This window comes from Neovison vison, chromosome 11 (assembly GCF_020171115.1).
Source record: "Neovison vison isolate M4711 chromosome 11, ASM_NN_V1, whole genome shotgun sequence".
Taxonomy (NCBI): Eukaryota; Metazoa; Chordata; class Mammalia; order Carnivora; family Mustelidae; genus Neogale; species Neogale vison.
The window spans coordinates 167,139,136-167,154,915 of record NC_058101.1 but is presented as its reverse complement, the minus strand read 5'-3'; the positions used below and the strand labels follow the sequence as shown (position 1 = coordinate 167,154,915).

The following is a 15,780-nucleotide window of genomic DNA, read 5'->3' as shown; positions in this document are numbered from 1 at the left end:
ATTTATAATTTTTAAATGAAATATAGGAGGTGTGTTTATATTTCATTTAAAAATGAAATTAAAACTAAAATTAAAAAAATGAAATATAGAAGTACGTCTGCATTTCAAAATTAAATAATAACAGTTATAGATATAATGCATATATAAAATTTATCTAAGAAATTTCACTCAGGGGGCGCTTGGGGGCCTCAGTAAGTTAAGCCTCTGACTTTGCCTCAGGTCATGATCTCAGGGACCTGGGATCAAGTCCTGCATGGGGCTCTCTGATCAAGGGGAGTCTGCTTCACTCTCTCTCTCTGCCTGCCTTTCTGCCTACTTGTGATATCTCTCTGTCTCTCTCTCTCTGTGTCAAATATATAAATAAAATCTTTAAAAAAAAGAAATTTCACACAGTTTTTTTTAAAAAAGGTATTATGTATTTATTTGTCAAGGAGAGAGCAAAAGCATAAGCAAGGGGAACAACAAGCAGAGAGGGAACCTGCTTCTTGCTGAGCAAGAAGCCAAATACAAAACTCCATCCCAAGACATTCTGATCATGACTGGGCCAAAGGCAGACACTTAACTAACCGAGCCACCCTGGCATCCCATGCACAGTCAGTTTTGTACACACTTGAAAATTGGGCCAAATAAAACTAATATTAGCTATGACTTGAGGGTAGCACACTGACCCATGCATGTTCTCAGGGCTCCTTTTACATCACTGTTCCTCATACTGTAGATGACGGGATTCATCGAAGGAGTGAAGATAATAAAGAAGGCTGACACCACTTTATCTTGGTTAGCTCACCTATAGGATATGGGTCACATGTAGATAAAAATAGCAACTCCATAAAACAGTCCCACTACACAGAGATGTGAGGAACAGGTAGAAAAAGCCTTCTTGTGGGCTTCTCTAGAATGCTTCTCGAGAACTGCAGCAAGGATGAAAATATAGGAAATCAGGATAAGAGAAAATGGGACCAGAAGCATTAATACCCAGCAGATGTACATCACATACTCAAAAAAAAAAAACTGTGTCAGCACAAGCCAAATGCATGAGAGTAGGGGCTTCACAGAAGAAATGATTTATCTCATATGCATCACAGAATGAAAACTCAGGAAGCAGCAGACTGCATGAGCCCATCAGCTGCCTCCAGGAACCCATACCCTTCCCCAATCAAGACATACAAATGGCTATCAGACACATGAAAAAATGTTCATCATCACTAGCCCTCAGGGAGATTCATATTTTAAAACAACATTGAGATATCACCTTACACCAGTTAGAATGGCCATAATTAACAGGACAGGAAACAACATGTGTTGGAGAGGATGTGGAGAAAGGGGAACCCTCTTACATTGTTGATGGGAATGCAAGTTGGAGCAGCCTCTTTGGAGAACAGTGTGGAGATTCCTCAAGAAATTAAAAACAGAACTTCCCTATGACCCAATCATTGCACTACTGAGTATTTACCCCAAGATACAGATGTAGTGAAAAGAAGGGCCATCTGTACCCCAATGTTTATAGCAGCAATGGCCATGGTCACCAAACTGTGGAAAGACCCAAGATTCCCTTCAAAAGACTATGGATAAGGAAGATGTGGTCCATATACACTATGGAGTATTATGCCTCCATCAGAAAGGATGAATACCCAACTTTTGAAACAACATGGATGGGACTGGAAGAGATTATGCTGAGTGAAATAAGTCAAGCAGATGGAGTCAATTATCATATGGTTTCACTTATTTGTGGAGCATAACATATAGCATGGAGTACATGGGAGTTAGAGAGGAGAAGGGAGTTGGGGGAAATTGGAAGGGGAGGGGAATCATGAAAAACTATGGACTCTGAAAAACAATCTGAGGGGTTTGAAGTGGCGGGGAGGTGGGAGGTTGGGGTACCATGTGGTGTGTATTATAGAGGGCATGGATTGCATGAAGCACTGGGTGTTGTGAAAAAATAATGAATACTGTTATGCTGAAAATATACAAATTAATTAAACAAATATAAATAAAATAAAATGGTAGAAAAAAATGATTTATCTCATGTGCATCACAGAATGGAAAACTCAGGGTAGCAGCAGCCTGCATGAGTCCATCAGCTGCCCCCAGGAACCAAGACCCCACAGTCATTCTCAAGCAAAATTGACAGCTCATAAAAATGGGGTTTCTCAGTGGGTGGCAAACAGCCACATAGCAGTCATAGGACATGGATGCTAACAGGAAGCACTCAGCCCCTCCCAATGACATGAAGATCTGCAACCCACAGCAAGCAGGGGAGATGGACTTCTGGCCATTCAAGTAGTCAGCTGCCATTTTAGGCACCATGGTGGAGAACAGCATCATACACCATGGTGGAGAACAGCATCATGTCCATAAGGGAGAGTTGGCTCAGGAAAAAGTACATGGGCTTGTGGAGCTGGACATCCTGGTGAATCAGGAAGAGCATGAGGGCATTGCCTACTATAGAGGTGAAGGCAATTGTCAGAACCATCACAAAGAGAAATAGGTGGGCTCCTGTATGGCTAAAGAGTCCTGGGAGAATAAAATCTGAGATGGTGTTCCAGATCCATGATTTCAAACAAGAGTGACCCTACAAATGAAGAAATTGATGATATAATTTTCATCATTTACACTGTTCTACTTCAAATACATTCTTCATGGGGTGCCTGTGTCGCTCACAGGGCAAAGTCATTGCCTTTGGCTCAGATCATGATCTCACGGTCCTGGAATTGAGGCCTGAATTGGGCTCTTTGCTCATCAGGGAGCCTGCTCCACCACCACCCCTCCTGCCTTCCTCTATTCCTACTTGTGATCTCTCTTTGTCAAATAAATAAATAAAATCTTAATGAAAGAAACAAATACATTCTTTGTGAAAATAAATTGTGTGAACATGTTGAAAGTTATGAACACAGACTTTGCATTGACCACACGCATGGACTTCGGAGACTAAGGTCCTGAACATGGGTCTTCATGTTTCAACATATTCAGTTCTCACAGTTTCCCTGTTTTGACAGTCTCAAACCTGCCATGAATCCGTGCTCAGGCACACTTCACTCAGGTTGTTTTTAGCATTTTTGACAGAGATAGAGAGTTGGGATGACCACTGGTCATGCTCTTCCAGAGCATGTTTTGGAAGCCTAAGAGCCGTAGCCTGCACTTAGCTCACAGTATCCAACCTGCCTGAGTCTGTCCTTGTTCTATCTTCTTTCCTCACTTGGGAAGACACTGCCACGAATGGGTATGTGATTGAAGGAGTTTCACTAAAGACTCCTTCCTATGGTCACAAGCATGGATGTAGAGACTAGTCAGGGCCCCTGTATGTGACATTTCATGTTTTTAACACAGTCAGTTCCCATGGCTTCCTTATTTGGACAGCCTCAAAACTGTAGCGATTCTGTCCGAAAGCACACACCTCTCACAATGTTTGAAGCCTTTTCGGCAGACTTAGAGAGTAGGGATGACCACTGGTCATGGCATCCTAAGAGCCATAAGCCTGCACTTATCTCACAGTATCCAACTTGCCCTGAGTCCGTCTTTTTTCTATCTTCTTTCCTCACCTGGGGAGACACTGCCACAAATGGGTGTCTGGCTGAAGGAGTTTCCATGAATTCAGACTTTCCTTTGGGCACCGGAATGGACTTCTGAGAATAGGGCTCTAAACACGACCCTTGATAGTTTTCAACACAGTCGGTTCCCACAGCTTCCATGTTTTGATCATCTCAAAACTGTCACGAGCCCGTCCTAAAGCACACTTTCCTCACTTTGATTTAAGCGTTTTCAACAGAGGTAGAGAGTTGGGCTGACCACTGGTCATGGTGTCCATGGACACATTTTGGAAGCCTAAGAGTCGGAGCCTGCAGGTACCTCACAATATCTAACCTTCCCTGTGTCCGTCCTGGTTCTAGCTTCTTTTCTCATTTGGGAAGACATGTCACGAATGGGTGTCTGCTTGAAGGAGTTTTTCTGAACAGGATCTCTCTTATGTTCACAAGTGTGCACGTCCGAGACTAGTCAGGGCCCTGAACGTGGCGCATCGTGTTTTCAACACAGTCAGTTCCCACAGATTCCATATTAGGACCGTCTCAAAACTGTCGCCAGTCCGTCCTAAAGTACACTTCTCTCATGAGGTTTGGAGCATTTTTCAGGGTGGTAGAGAGATGGGATGACCACTGTACAAGACAATCCAGTATACGTTTTGGAAGTCTAAGAGCCAGTAGTTTGCACTTGACACACAGTATCCAACCTGCCCTGAGTCCATCCCTGCTCTATCTTCTTCTTTACCTAGGAAGACACTGCGACGAATAGGGGTCCAACTGAAGGAGTTTCACTGACACGGACCTTCCTATGGCAACCGGAATGGACTTCCGATCTAGGGCCTGAGCACAACTCTTCCTGTTTTCAACACACTCCGTTTCCACATCATCCACATTTTTACAGTCTCAAAACTCTCGCCAGTCCGTCCTTAAGCATACTTCTCTCACGACATTTGCAGCAATTTCCACAGTGGTAGACAGTTGGGATGAACACTGGTCTTGTGAATGCCAGTATACATTTTGGAAACCTAGCAACTGAACTTAAGTCACAGTATCTGATTTGCCCTGAGTCCGTCCTTGTTCTATCTTCTGTCCTTACATGGGAAGACACTGCCACAGATGGGTGATGCCTGAAGGAGGTTCACTGAACACAGAACCTCCCATGGTCACCAATTTGGAATTCCGAGACTAGGGTCCCGAATGCAACTCATCATGTTCTCAACACAGTCAATTCCCACAGCTTCCTTATATTGACAGTGTCAGAACTGTCGCGAATCCATCCTAAAGCACACTTCCCTCACGTCGTTTTAACTGTTTTTGAAAGAGGTAGAGAGGTGGGATGACCAATGGCCATGCTCTCTCAGTATACGGTTTGGAAGCCTAAGAGCCGTAGCCTGCACTTGACTCACATTATGTAATGTGCCCTGCGTCTGCCCTTGTTCTATCTTCTTTCCTTCACAGGGAAGAAACTGCCCCGAGTGGGTGTCTGCCTGAAAGAATTTCACTGAACTCAGAACTTCCTATAGCATGCGGAATGGACTTCCGAGACTAGGGCCATGAACCCTGCTCTTCATGTTTTCACAGAGTCAGTGCCCACAGATTCCCTGTTTTGCCAGTCTCAAAACGGTCACGATTTTGTCCTAAAGCACTCTTCCCTCACATCATTCTAAACATTTTCGACAGAGGTCGATGCTTGTGATGACCACAGATCATGCTCTTCCAGTCTAAGTTTTGGAAGCTTAAGAGTTGTATCCTCCACTTAACTAACTGTTTCCAACTTGCCATTATTCTGTCCTTGTCCTATATTCTTTCCTCACCTTCTAAGGCACTGCCACAAAAGACTGTCCATACAAAGGAGTTTGACAGAACACAGACTTTCCTCTGGTCACCAGTATCGACTTCCAAGATTTGGGTCCTGTAGGCGACTCTTCATGTTTTCCACACCATCCGTTCCCACAGCTTCCGTGTTTTGACAGTCTCAAAACTGTCGAAAGTCTGTCCTAAAGCACACTTCTCTCATGATGTTTGAAGCATTTTTGACAGAGGTAGAGAGTTGGGATGACCACTTATCATGCTCTCCCAGTATCCATTTTGAATGCCTCAGCACCATAACATGTCTTTAACTCACAGAATCCAACCTGCCCGGAGTCTCTCTTCCTCCTATCTTCTTTCCTCAACTGAGAAGACACAGTCTCGAATGGGTGTCCGCCTGAAGGAGTTTCAGTGAAGAGACACCTTCCCAGGCCACACGCATGGACTTCAGAGCATAGGGCCCTGAATGCAACTCATCATGTTTTCAACACAGTCAGTTCCCACAGCTGCCATGTTTAGACAGTTTCAAAAGGGTTGCGAGTCCGCCCTAACACACACTTCCCTCATGATATTTGAAGCGTTTTTGACAAAGGTAGGGAGTTGGGATGACCACTGCTCATGCTCTCCCAGTATAAGATTTGGAAGCCTGAGAGATGTTGCCTGTACTTAACTCACAGTATCTAACGTGCCCTGCGTCCATCCTTGCTCTATCTTCTTTCCTCACCTGGGAAAACACTGCCATGGAAGCGTGTCTACTGAAGGACTCTCACTGAACACAGACTTTCCATTGGCCACCTGTATGGACTTTGGAGACTAAGGTTTTGAGCATGGGTCTTCATGTTTCAACACATTCAGTTCTTACAGCTCCCCTGTTTTGACAGTCTCAAACCTGCTATGAGTCCGTGCTCAGGCACACTTCCCTCAGGTTGTTTTTAGCGTTTTTGACAGAGATAGAGAGTTGGAATGACCACTGGTCATGCTCCTCCAGTGCACATTTTGGAAGCCTAAGAGCCATAGCCTGAACTTAGATCACAGTATCCAACCTGCTTGAGTCCGTGCTGCTTCTATCTTCTTTCTTCACTTGGAAAGACACTGCCATGAATGGATATGTGACTGAAGGAGTTTCACTGAACACTGTCCTTTCTATGGTCACAAGCATGGATGTACGAGACTAGTCAGGGCCCTGTATGTGACATTTCATGTTTTTAACACAGTCAGTTCCCACGGCTTCCATATTTGGACAGCCTCAAAACTGTTGCAAGTCTGTCTGAAAGCACACTTGTCTCTCAACTTTTGAAGCCTTTTTGGCAGAGTTAGAGAGTCAGGATGACCACTGGTTATGCTCTCCCAGTATAAGTTTTGGAAGCATTGGAGCCAGAGCCTGTCCTTAACTCACCGTACCCAAACTGCCTGGAGTCTGTCCTTGTTCTCTATCCTCTTCTTACCTAGGAAGACACTGCCACGAAAGGGTGTCTGTCTGAAAGAGTTTCACTGAACACAGACCTTCCTATGGTCACCGGTACTGACAGCCGACAATAGGCTTCTGATCGCGACTCTTTATGTTTTCCACACAGTCTGATCCCACAGCTTCCATGTTTTGACAGTCTCAAAACTGTTGCGAGTCCGTCCTAAGGCACACATTTCTCACGTCCCCTTAAGCGTTAATGAAAGAGGTAGAGAGTTGGGATGATCAAAGATCAAGCTCTACCAGTATAAGTCATGGCATCCTAAGAGCCATAAGCCTGCACTTATCTCACAGTATCCAACTTGCCCTGAGTCCGTCTTTTTTCTATCTTCTTTCCTCATCTGGGAAGACACTGCCACAAATGGGTGTCTGGCTGAAGGAGTTTCCATGAATTCAGACTTTCCTTTGGGCACCAGAATGGACTTCCAAGAATAGGGCTCTAAACACGACCCTTGATAGTTTTCAACACAGTCGGTTCCCACAGCTTCCATGTTTTGATCATCTCAAAACTGTCACGAGCCCGTCCTAAAGTACACTTAGCTCACTTTGATTTAAGCGTTTTTAATAGATGTAGAGCTTTGGGCTGATCACTGGTCATGGTGTCCCAGGACACGTTTTGGACGCCTAAGGGCCATAGCTTGCAGGTACCTTACAGCATCCAACCTGCCCTGAGTTCATCCTGGTTCTAGCTTCTTTCCTCATTTGGGAAGACATGCCACGAATGGGTGTCTGCTTGAAGGAGTTTTTCTGAACAGGATCTTTCCTATGTTCACAAGCGTGCACGTCCGAAACTAGTCAGGGCCCTGAATGTGGCACATCGTGTTTTCAACACTGTCAGTTCCCACAGATTCCATATTAGAACCGTCTCAAAACTGTAGCCAGTCTGTCTTAAAGCACACTTCTCTCACGAGGTTTGGAGCATTTTTCAGGGCGGTAGAGAGTAGGGATGACCACTGTACATGCTATTTTATATACGTTTTGGAATTCTAAGAGCCAGTAGCCTGCACTTGACACACAGTATCCAACCTGCCCTGAGTCTGTCCTTGCTCTATCTTCTTTCTTTACCTAGGAAGACACTGGTACATATGGGGGTCCACATAAAGGAATTTCACTGACACAGATGTTCTTATGGCAACCGGAATGGACTTCCGAACTAGGGCCCTGAGTACAACTCTTCCTGTTTTCAACACAGTCAGTTTCCACATTTTCCACTTTTTTTTTAAAGATTTTATTTATTTATTTATTTGACAGAGAGAAATCACAAGTAGGCAGAGAGGCAGAGAGAGAGAGAGGAGGAAGCAGGCTCCCTGCCTCGCAGAGGGCCCGATGCAGGACTCGATCCCAGGACCCCGAGATCATGACCTGAGCTGAAGGCAGTGGCTCAACCCACTGAGCCACCCAGGTGCCCCATTTTCCATGTTTTGACAGTCTCAAAACTCTCGCAAGACTTTCCTTAAGCACACTTCTCTCATGACGTTCACAGCACTTTCCACAGTGATAGACAGTTGGAACGACCACTGGTCTTGCTAATGCCAGTATACATTTTGGAAACCAAACAACTGAATTTAAGACACAGTATCCGATTTGCCCTGATTCTGTCCTTCTTTTGTCTTTTTTTTTTTCACATTAAACTTTTGTTTTAATGGGTCTCAAAATTCTGTGACAGAGTTTTGGTCAAGTTTTTTCCATTAAAAAGTACTGATTTTAAAAACTAATAACTTAAAACTGACACACACACACACACACACACACACACAAACAAACAAATGGTCCACAAAACATTCTTCTTTTTTTCTGAAGGTTTAACGATGCATTGTTTTCATTAACCAGTCTTTTCCTATTAAAGTTAAATGACAAATGACAGTACAGACAAGAGGCTGATATCCAGGATCTATAATGAACTCCTCAAACTCAACACACACGAAACAGGCAATCCTATCAAAAAATGGGCAGAAGTTATGAACAGACACTTCTCCAATCAAGACACATGAAAAAATGTTCATCATCACTAGCCATCAGGGAGATCCAAATTAAAACTAAATTGAGATATAAACTTACACCAGTTAGAATGGCCAAAATTAACAAGACCGGAAACAACATGTGTTAGAGAGGATGTGGAGAAAGGGGAACCCTCTTCCACTGTTGGTGGGAATGCAGGTTGGTGCAACCTCTTTGGGTAACAGTGTGGAGATTCCTCAAGAAATTAAAAATAGAACTTCCCTATGATCTGCCATTTCACTCCTGGGTATTTACCCCAAAGATTCAGATGTCGTGAAAAGAAGAGCCATCTGTACCCCAATGTTTATAGCAGCAATGGCCACGGTCGCCAAACTGTGGAAAGAACCAAGATTCCCTTCAATGGACGAATGGATAAGGAAGATGTGGTCCATATACACTATGGAGTATTATGCCTCCATCAGAAAGGATGAATACCCAACTTTTGTAGCAACATGGACGGGACTGGAAGAGATTATGCTGAGTGAAATAAGTCAAGCATATTGAGTCAATTATCATATGGTTTCACTTATTTGTGGACCATAACCAATAGCATGGAGGATAAGGGGAGTTAGAGAGTAGAAGGGCATTGGGAGAAACTGGAAGGGGAGGAAAATGATGAGAGACTATGGACTCTGAAAAATAATCTGAGGGGTTAGAAGTGGCGGGGGGGGGTGGGAGGTTGAAGTACCAGGTGGTGGGTAATATAGAGGGCACGGATTGCATGGAGCACTGGGTGTGGTGAAAAAATAATGTATACCGTTATGCTGAAAATAAATTAATTAATTTAAAAAATACTTAAATGGCCAATTGACACAAACAGTTCTGAGACCGTTCTTCCACCACTGATTAAGACTTGGGTGGCAGGTATTGGGGATAATATTTATTTAGCCTTCTGAGCTTTCTGGGCAGACATGGTGACCTTGCCAGGTCCAGCTGCCTTCCTGTCCACTGCTTTGATGACACCCACAGCAACTATCTGTCTCATGTCACGAACATCAAAATGGCCCAGAGGAGGATAGTCAGAGGAGCTCTCATCACACATGGGCTTGCCAGGGACCATATCAACAATGGCAGCATCACCAGATTTCAAGAACGTGAGGCCATCTTCCAGCTTTTTTTCTAGAACAATGTTCTATCTTCTCCTTCAGCTCAGCAAATGTAAGCAATGAGAGCTGTGTGACAATCCAGCACAGGTGAATATCCAGCATTTTTTTGGCCTGGATGGTTAAGGATAATCACCTGAGGTGTGAAGCCAGCTGCTTCTGTTGGTGGGTCATTTTTGTTTTCACCAGCCACATTGCCATGACAAACATCTTTGACAGATACGTTCTTGACATTGAGGCCCACATTATCCAGGAAGAGCCTCACTCAAAGCTTCATGGTGCATTTCAACAGACTTGACATCAGTAGTAACATTGACTGGACCAAAGGTGACCACCATGCCAGTGTTAAGAACACCAGTCTCAAATCAATAAAGAAAAAAGAGCATTGAATGACACACTGGACCAGATGGACCTCATAGATATATACAGAACATTCCACCCCAAAACAACAGAATACTCATTCTTCTCAAGTGCACACGAAACCTTCCCCAGAATAGACCACATACTGGGTCACAAATCAGAACTCAACCGATACCAAAAGACTGAGATTATTCCATGCATATTCTCAGATCACAATGCTTTGAAACTGGAGCTCAATCACAAGGAAAAGTTCCGAAGGAACTCAAACACCTGGAAGCTAAAGACCACCTTGCTTAAGAATGCTTGGATCCACCAGGAGATCAAAAAAGAACTGAAACAATTCATGGAAACCAATGAGAATGAAGACACTTCGGTCCAAAATCTATGGGATACAGCAAAGTTGGTCCTAAGGGGAAAATATATAGCCATCCAAGCCTCCCTCAAAAAAATTGAAAAATCCAGAACACACCAGCTGTCTCTACACCTTAAAGAACTGGAGGATCAACAACAAATCATACCAACTCCACACATAAGAAGGGAAATCATCAAGATTAGAGCTGAGATCAATGAGAGAGAAACCAGAGATACAGTAGAGTGTATCAATGAAACTAGAAGCTGGTTTTTTGAAAGAATCAATAAGATCGATAAGCCACTGGCCACACTAATCCAAAAGAAAAGAGAGGAAGCCCAAATTCATAAAATTATGAATGAAAAGGGAGAGATCACAACTAACACCAAGGAAGTAGAAACAATCATCAGAAGTTATTATCAACAGTTATATGCCAATAAGCTTAGCAACCTAGATGAAATGGATGCATTCCTGGAAAAAAATAAACTACCAACATTGAACCAGGAAGAAATTGACAACCTGAATAGACCGATATCTAATAACGAGATTGAATCAGTGATCAAAAACCTCCCAAAAAACAAGAGCCCAGGACCTGACGGATTCCCTGGGGAATTCTACCAAACCTTCCAAGAAGAAATAACACCTATTCTCCTGAAGCTGTATCAAAAAATTGAAGCAAAAGGAAAACATCCAGACTCTTTCTATGAAGCCAGCATTACCCTGATCCCCAAACCAGGCAAGGACCCTACCAAAAAGGAGAATTTCAGACCAATATCACTGATGAATATGGATGCTAAGATTCTCAACAAGATCCTAGCCAACAGGATCCAACAGCACATTAAAAAGATTATCCATTATCATCAGGTGGGATTCATCCCTGGGCTACAAGGATGGTTCAACATTCGCAAATCAATCAATGTGATACAACAAATTAATATGAGAAGAGAGAAGAACCACATGGTCCTCTCCATTGATGCAGAAAAAGCATTTGACAAAATCCAGCATCCGTTCCTGATTAAATCGCTTCAAAGTATAGGGATAGAGGGAACATTCCTGAACCTCATCAAATCTATCTATGAAAGACCCACAGCAAATATCATCCTCAATGGGAAAAAGCTTGCAGCCTTCCCATTGAGATCAGGAACAAGACAAGGATGCCCACTTTCAACACTCTTGTTCAACATAGTATTAGAAGTCCTAGCAACAGAAATCAGACAACAGAGAGAAATAAAAGGTATCCAAATTGGTAATGAAGAAGTCAAACTCTCTTCGCAGATGACATGATTCTTTATATGGAAAACCCAAAAGACTCCACCCCCAAACTACTAGAACTCGTACAGCAATTCAGCAACGTGGCAGGATACAAAGTCAATGTGCAGAAATCAGTGGGTTTCTTATACACTAACAATGAAAATACAGAAAGGGAAATTAGAGAATCGATTCCATTTACTATAGCACCAAGAACCATAAGATACCTGGGAATAAACCTAACTAAAAAGGTAAAGGATCTGTACTTGAGGAACTACAGAACACTCATGAAAGAAATTGAAGAAGACACAAATAGATGGAAGACCATTCCATGCTCTTGGATCGGAAGAATAAACATTGTTAAAATGTCTATACTGCCTAGAGCAATCTATACTTTTAAAGCCATTCTGATCAAAATTCCACCGGTATTCTTCAAAGAGCTGGAGCAAATAATCCTAAAATTTGTATGGAATCAGAAGAGACCCCGAATCGCTAAGGAAATGTTGAAAAACAAAAATAAAGCTGGCGGCATCACCTTACCTGATTTCAAGCTTTATTACAAAGCTGTGATCACCAAGACAGCATGGTACTGGCATAAAAACAGACACATAGACCAGTGGAACAGAGTAGATTGCCCAGATATGGACCCTCCACTCTATGGTCAATTAATCTTCTACAAAACAGGAAAAAATATACAGTGGAAAAAAAAAGCAGTCTCTTCAATAAATGGTGCTGGGGAAACTGGACAGCTATATGTAGAAGAATGAAACTCGACCATTCTCTTACACCGTACACAAAGATCAACTCAAAATGGATAAAAGACCTCAACGTGAGACAGGAATCTATCAGAATCTTAGAGGAGAACATATACAGTAATCTCTTTGATATCAGCCACAGCAACTTCTTTCAAGATATGTCTCCAAAGGCAAAGGAAACAAAAGCGAAAATAAACTTTTGGGACTTCATCAAAATCAAAAGCTTCTTCACAGCAAAGGAAATAGTCAACAAAACAAAGAGGCAACCCACAGAATGGGAGAAGATATTTGCAAATGACAGTACAGACAAAAGGTTGATATCCAGGATCTATAATGAACTCCTCAAACTCAACACACACGAAACAGGCAAACACATCAAAAAATGGGCAGAAGATATGAACAGACACTTCTCCAATCAAGACATACAAATGTCTATCAGACACATGAAAAAATGCTCATCATCATTAGCCCTATGGGAGATTCAAATGAAAACCACATTGAGATATCACCTTACACCAGTTAGAATGGCCAAAATTAACAGAACAGGAAACATCATGTGTTGTAGAGGATGTGGAGAAAGGGGAACCCTCTTACACTGTTGGTGGGAATGCAAGTTGGTGCAGCCTCTTTGGAGAACAGTGTGGGGATTCCTCAAGAAATTAAAAATAGAGCTTCCCTATGACCCTGCAATTGCACTCCTGGGTATTTACCCCAAAGACACAGATGTCGTGAAAAGAAGGGCCATCTGTACCCCAATGTTTATACCAGCAATGGCCACGGTCGCCAAACTGTGGAAAGAACCAAGATGCCCTTCAACGGATGAATGGATAAGGAAGATATGGTCCATATACACCATGGAGTATTATGCCTCCATCAGAAAGGATGAATACCCAACTTTTGTAGCAACATGGACGGGACTGGAAGAGATTATGCTGAGTGAAATAAGTCAAGCAGAGGGAGTCAATTATCATATGGTTTCACTTATTTGTGGAGCATAACAAATACCATGGAGGACAAGGGGCGTTAGAGAGGAGAAGGGAATTTGGGTAAATTGGAAGGGGAGGTGAACCATGAGAGACTATGGACTCTGAAAAATAATCTGAGGGGTTTGATGTGGGGGTGGTTGGGAGGTTGGGGTACCAGGTGGTGGGTATTATAGAGGGCACGGCTTGCATGGAGCACTGGGTGTGATGAAAAAAATAATGAATAATGTTTTTCTGAAAATGAATAAATTAAAAAAAAAAGAACACCAGTCTCCACTCAGCCATAGTGACAGTACCAATACCACAAATTTTGTAGACGTCCTGGAGAGGCATATGCAAGGGCTTGTCAGTTGGACGAGTTGGTGGTAGAATGCAATCCAGAGCTTCAAGCTTAATGTGGTTTCACTGGCATTCCCATCTTTATGGGTGACTTTCCATCCCTTGAACCAATGCATATTAGGAATTGGCTCCAGCATGTTGTCACCATTCCAACCAGAAATTGGCACAAATGCTACTGTGTCAGGGTTGTAGCCAGTTTTCTTAATTAGGTGCTGACTTCCTTAACGATTTCCTCGTATCTCTTCTGGCCGTAGGGTAGCTCATTGGAATCCATTTTGTTAATACCAACAATTAGTTCTTTTACACCCAGTGTGAAAGCCAGAAGGGCATGCTCACAGGTCTACCCATTCTTGGAGATACCTTCTTCAAATTTCCCAACATCAGCAGCAACAATCAGGACAGCACAGTCAGCCTGGAATGTGCCTGTAATCGTGTTTTTGATAAAGTCTTTGTGTCCTGGAGCATCAATGATGGTGACATAATACTTGCTGGTCTCGAATTTCCACAGGGAGTGGAATCAATGGTGATACCACGTTCACGTTCAGCTTTCAGTTTATCCAAGACCCAAGCATTCTTGAAGGAGCCTTTTCCCATCTCTGCAGACTCCTTCTCGAATTTTTCGATAGTTCTTTTGTCAATCCCACCACATTTGTAGATCAGATAACGAGTAGTGGTAGACTTGCCTGAATCTACATGTCTGATGACAACAATGTTGATAGGAGTCTTTTCCTTCCCCATTCTGGTTTAGGTTGAGCGGTGGTTTTTACGACACCTGTGTTCTGGCGGCAAACCCATTGAGAAAATCCTTGTTCTGTCTTCTATCCTTACATTTGAAGACACTGCCACAGATGGGTGTCCACCTGAAGGAGGTTCACTGAAAACAGTACCTCCTATGGTCACTGATTTGGAATTGCGATGCTAGGGACTTTAATGCAACTCATCATGTTTTCAACCTAGTCCATTCTCACAGCTTCCTTATTTTGACAGTGTCAAAACTGTTGTGAATCCATCCTAAAGCACACTTTCCTCACGTCATTTTAAGTGTTTTCAAACAGGTAGAGAGTTGGGATGACCAATGGTCATGCTCTCTCAGTATACATTTTGAAAACCTAAGAGCTGTAGCCTGCACTTGACACACAGTATTTAACCTGCCCCGAGTTCACCCTGGTTCTATCTTCTTTCCTTCACAGGGAAGACACTGCCCCAAGTGGGTATCTGCCTGAAGGAATTTCAGTGAACACAGACTTTAGTATGGCAAACAGAATGGACTTCCGAGACTAGGGCCCTGAACTGTACTCTTCATGTTTTCACACAGTCAGTTCCCACAGCTTCCGTGTTTTGACAGTCTCAAAACTGTCGCGATTCCGTCCTAAAGCAATCTTCCCTCATGTTGTTATAACCATTTTCAACAGAGGTCGATGGTTGGGATGACCACAGATCATGCACTTCCAGTATTAGTTTTGGATGCTTAAGAGTCGTAACCTCCACTTAACTAACTCTTTCCAACTTGCCATTATTCCATCCTTTTCCTATCTTCTTTCCTCACCTGGCCACAAAACCAGGAAGAAATAGAAAGCCTGAACAGACCCATAACCAGTAAGGAGATCGAAATAGTCATCAAAAATCTCCAAACAAACAAAAGCCCAGGACTAGATGGCTTCCCAGGAGAATTCTACCAAACATTTAAAGAATAACTAATTCCTCTTCTCCTGAAACTATTCTAAAAAATAGAAATGGAAGGAAAACTTCCAAACTCATTTTATGAGGCCAGCATCACCTTGATAGAAAAACCAGACAAGGACCCCATCAAAAAAGAGAAATACAGACCAATATCCTTGATGAACACAGATGCA

The 15,780-nt window shown here is 42.9% G+C and overlaps 2 pseudogenes; both read right to left on the bottom strand.

Annotated features, from left to right (window-relative positions):
* Positions 1–642: 642 nt before the first annotated feature.
* LOC122890349 lies at positions 643–2,609 on the bottom strand (annotated as a pseudogene).
* Positions 2,610–9,589: 6,980 nt separating this feature from the next.
* On the bottom strand, positions 9,590–14,686 carry LOC122889807 (annotated as a pseudogene).
* Positions 14,687–15,780: the final 1,094 nt, after the last annotated feature.